The following is a 4780-nucleotide window of genomic DNA, read 5'->3' on the forward strand; positions in this document are numbered from 1 at the left end:
AAAGAGGGAGTCGGAGACCAGTCGCCGCCGGCTACTGACGGCGAAATGGGTGATGAAGAGGCGAGTAAACTGGTCGAAGGACTGGATTGAGTTAGCCTCCAAACCGGCGAACCACGCCCTTGCCGGGCCACGGAGGGTCGCCGGGAAGGCCTTGCAGAGGAGTGGATCTGATGCTCCGTGGAGGAGCATAAGGGTCCTGAAACTCTCGACGTGATCCCGCGGGTCCGCCGCCCCGTCATAGGGCTCGATCGCCGGCATTTTAAACCCCGGCGGATTCGGGGTCCGCAGGATCCTCGAGGCAAGCGCCGGCTGGGAGGAGATCTCCAAGTCGGCGAAGGGATCTTTGGAGTGGCCCTTCAGGACCTGGAGTTGTCGGTGGAGATCGTCCACCCGCCGGTCCAGGGAGCGCGACCGATGGGTGGGAGACAAGGAGCACCGAGAGGGGGACCGACTGGAGCGCGGGTTCCTTGAGGACTGGGGGGTCTGGGAACGCGCCCGGGCCCGCCTCTCGTACCCCGCGCAGCTCCGATGGAAAGGTCCCGGCAGAATGGACCGTGCTCGAGAATCTTCCTCGCGCCGGCGCTCCTCCCCATGGGAGAGGAAGGAGCGCGGGTTGAGGAGGACAGGTGAGCGCTCAGGGAGCAGCGGCTCCTGGGCCCGCTGCGGCGCCCGAGACATCACACCCTGCAGGTTCTGCACTGCCTCCGCGAGGGTGCGAACCTGCTGGGCTAACTGGTCGAACTGAGCGGCTTCGACCATCTGAATGGAGGGTGGAACGGTGGAGTGTTGCTGAGAATGTGTTGGAGACGCAGCGGCCTCCCGGCCGGAGGCGCGAGAGGCCCCGCGACCGGAGGCATTGGAAGCTCCACGACCACCTCGCCGTGCCATTACGATCGCTCTGAGATTCGGGCCCTCCTTCTAGCGCCAACTGTTGCTGGTGGTCCAAACCGAGAACGATTGGCACAGCGGTGTGAACGGGGTTCCGTTTGGGTTGCCTTGGTTGGTGTTGATTGCGCTCCACCTTCCACCGGGAAACCTGCAAGCAAGCCTCGCACCACCACTGGGGTAGTGGGGGCCCTCCGACGATCAAGTCAGAGGAGATTGGAGGAGAAGGAGAGATAATTGTAGCAAGTAAGAGAATGCACTGGAAGTTCTTGCTTACCTCCTCCCTTCTCCCCCCAGCCGCATATATACCAGGCTGGGGGGTCCTTCTGGGGGGTTGGTCATCGTGTGGCACGATGGAGTTGCCACTAACATGGCCGTTACAGGGCGTCGTGGGGCAGCGCTGGGTACGGCCATGACAGGGCGTAGTGGAGCTCCGCTTTGTACGGCTGTTACAGGAGATCGTGGAGCAGCGCCGGATACGACCGTTGCAGGGAGTAGTGGAGCAGAGGGTCGCGGCGTGCTTCAGAGGAACAGCCTGTCGTTGTCGAGAGATTGCCGACTCGGGGTCGGATTGCTGGATCAAGGGGCAGCCGACTCGGGGTCGGGCTGCGAAGCCGAAGATATCCGACTCGGGGTCGGGTTACTGAATCAAGGGGCAGCCGACTCGGGGTCGGGCTGCGAAGCCGAAGATATCCGACTCGGGGTCGGGTTACTGGATCAAGGGGCAGCCGACTCGGGGTCGGGCTGCGAAGCCGAAGATATCCGACTCGGGGTCGGGTTACTGGATCAAGGGGCAGCTGTAGTCTTCTTGGGCGCGCGTGCCGGTCACGTGGGGCATGGTGGCTGAGTTCCCCCGTAACAGAAAGAAATTAAAAAAAAAGGGGGAATGAATGACAAATAAATGAAAATATATAAGAAGGTTGTGAAAAACCAAATGAAGTTTCAATCACTTGAAAACACACCTTAAGGATAAAATCAGTGCTAAATTGTATTTAAATAGGGAAAATTTTATTTGAAAAGAATTGATTTTGATCCTTGACATACTTGTTCTTAATACTTTAATGGTATGCATACTATATTTTGCATGTGGCATGATGTTTTGAATTGTGAGTTTTCAATATTCAGATAAATTGAGGATCTTATTCAAATATAATTTGTAATGATCTATGCCTAGATAATTTAATTGAAACATATTTCTACCAACAACAACATTATTTTGTTTTAGTAAATATCTTCTGAAAAATAAAAGAAAAGAACAATCTGAATTTGCAAATTAGGCAGAATGAATTAATTCTGATTTATCTTTCATCTTGCCTAACATTGGCACATAATGTTCTGATACATGTTAAATGTCCTCCAATTTGTACCAAAACTCAATATTAAAAATAAAGATTCTGAATGTGCTCTGATGTGCTTGAAATATGTATTGTCAATCTTAATGACTTAAGATGAGCTACAATGTAGAAGCTACATATCTCAAATTATAAATTTTGAAAGCCTCCTTGAAAATTCTTATGAAATTCAGAATATAACCTAGTATAAAAATTTAAACTCCATATAAAATGCTTATATCTTTGCATTTTTGTAATTTTCATTATATGCTTCAAAGATTGCATCATGCTGGAGAATAATTTACTATGATTCTTAGATAAAAACTACAGCTTAAGAAAAATAGAATTAATTTTGATATCTTGATTGTTTGCTCCAATACGCATCTGAAACATATCATTTTTTATCTTATAAGTGTACTAAAATTGGTCTAAATGATGTGTTTTTCAATGATCTTGATTGCGAACAAATGTTTCTAAACATATGATGTTATTTTGATATTAAAAAAATTTATCGTGCTTCATATATACATTGCTGAAAAACTATGACTAAGAAATTAATATTTTAAATATACACTCCTGCATAATTAAATGCTTCTATCATTAAAAAGAAAAGCTATTCTTAAGAAGAGAGTTAATGATCCTAAAGCTTAAAATATTTCAACTCACTCCAATAATTCTTATAAGAAAGAAAATGTAATTACTTTTGAAAGAAATTTAAGCTTCAAAAAAATTATTTTCTGATTAATATTTCCATACATATTCAAAAAAAATTAAGAGGAAACATAATTTGCTCTTGAAAGATTAAAAAGAGTGGTTGCTATAAATTTTGAAAAATTCTGGATCACTCTACATTCTTGATATTATAGAATTTCAGTTTTATTCACGCTTCTCATTAAAATCTGAAATTCATAAAAGAAAAGAGAGTTTGAAGAAAAATACATCTTTTGAGGGGGAGCTTTAAATATTCAATCTTTTTATTGAAAATTATCTTCAAACTCTAAACTCTCAAATGGAATGATTAATTAAGGGGGAAAAAGAAAATTTCAGAGGGAGAGATCATATATATTGCCCAAGGAGACAACCCAAGAGGGGGGGGGGGGTGAATTGGGTTTTGATTAATTCTCGACCAATTAAAACTTGATTAGTAAATAATTAAATCTAATGCAAGTAGGTTAATTAAGCTACTTGATGAGGAGATTGAAAGAGACAAATAGCCAATGCAAACACAAGAAAATTTTATAGTGGTTCAGAGCCAACCCTTGCTCCTACGTCCAATCCCCAAGCTTCACTTGGGAATTCATTATAATTTCTTGGATTACAGCCGGTTGTTTTACAAGCTCACAATCCAACTTGTTGTTTTCACGAGATCACAACGAACTCGGTCGGTTTTCACATGCTCACCGACTAGAACCACCCGATTGTTTTTCCGGGATCACAATCAAATCCTTATACCGTTGGTTTTAACTTTGGCTCACCAACAAACCTTACAACCCTTAATTCAATCCCCTAATTGAATCAAGTAAGAAAACAGTTTGGAAAAAGATACAAGGAAAGCTTCTTAAAAAGCAAATATGAATCAATATGAATAGAGTAAAGTTAGAAGCCCTCAAACAGATTTCAGAAGAGGAAGAAAGGGCTTCTCGAACTCTGAGTCTCCTCTTTGAGTGCACTGAAGATTTGATGTCAGAAGAAGAGCCTTGAATGCGAAGGAGAGACTTCTAGGAATGTATCGAATGCGTTTCTTCCTTCTTTTGCTTGTCTTTTCTCTCAATGGATACTTAGTAGTTGGAAACCACTTAATGCACATATGGAGTAACTCTCTTCTCGTCTACTACTGTTTACTCTGGCTATTTAAATAGTTTCTTTTGAAAAATAGCCGTTAGACACTGACTTGTAGCCGTTCTGCACAGTCTGCGCCCCCTGACAATGTATCCGTTGGTGTTGGAGTCGACTCGCTCGATCTGAAGTCGATTCGGCTATTGCGGGAGTCGACTCATGCTTTACTGGAGACGACTCGCCCACTATTCAGGATTTGAATTAAAGTGCCGTCCCAACCTGGAGTCGACTCGGTCGTTGCTGGAGTCGACTCGCCAAGATCTGGAGATGACTCGGCATTTTGGAGACGCCTCGTTCTTAGGATTCCAGAGATCTATTTTTCTGCATTTCTCTCGAGTCGACTCGGATCCTCTTGGAGTCGACTCGGCTCTCAGAGCCCGAAAAATCGATCCTCTGTCTGTTGATCTGAGCTGCCTCGGAGTCGACTCGCACTTTGTTGGGGTCGACTCGGCTGACTTGGGGTCGACTCTTGAATTCTCGGAGTCGACTCGTTCACAGGGTCACTAAGTTTGGTTTTCTGCCTTTCAGTCCGCTTTCCTCTAAGAGTCGACTCTGGCATGATTAGGAGTCGACTCGCAAACGTTGGAGTCGACTCGGTAATAGGGTCTAGAAAACACTTCTCTGTCTTTCTGTCTGTTACTCCTTGGAGTCGACTCGAATCTGTAGAGAGTCGACTCGTCAAGTATCGGAGTCGACTCGAAATCTTCGGAGTCGACTCGGTGATAGGG

The sequence above is a fragment of the Phoenix dactylifera genome, unplaced genomic scaffold (genome assembly GCF_009389715.1).
Source record: "Phoenix dactylifera cultivar Barhee BC4 unplaced genomic scaffold, palm_55x_up_171113_PBpolish2nd_filt_p 001590F, whole genome shotgun sequence".
NCBI classification, from domain to species: Eukaryota; Viridiplantae; Streptophyta; class Magnoliopsida; order Arecales; family Arecaceae; genus Phoenix; species Phoenix dactylifera.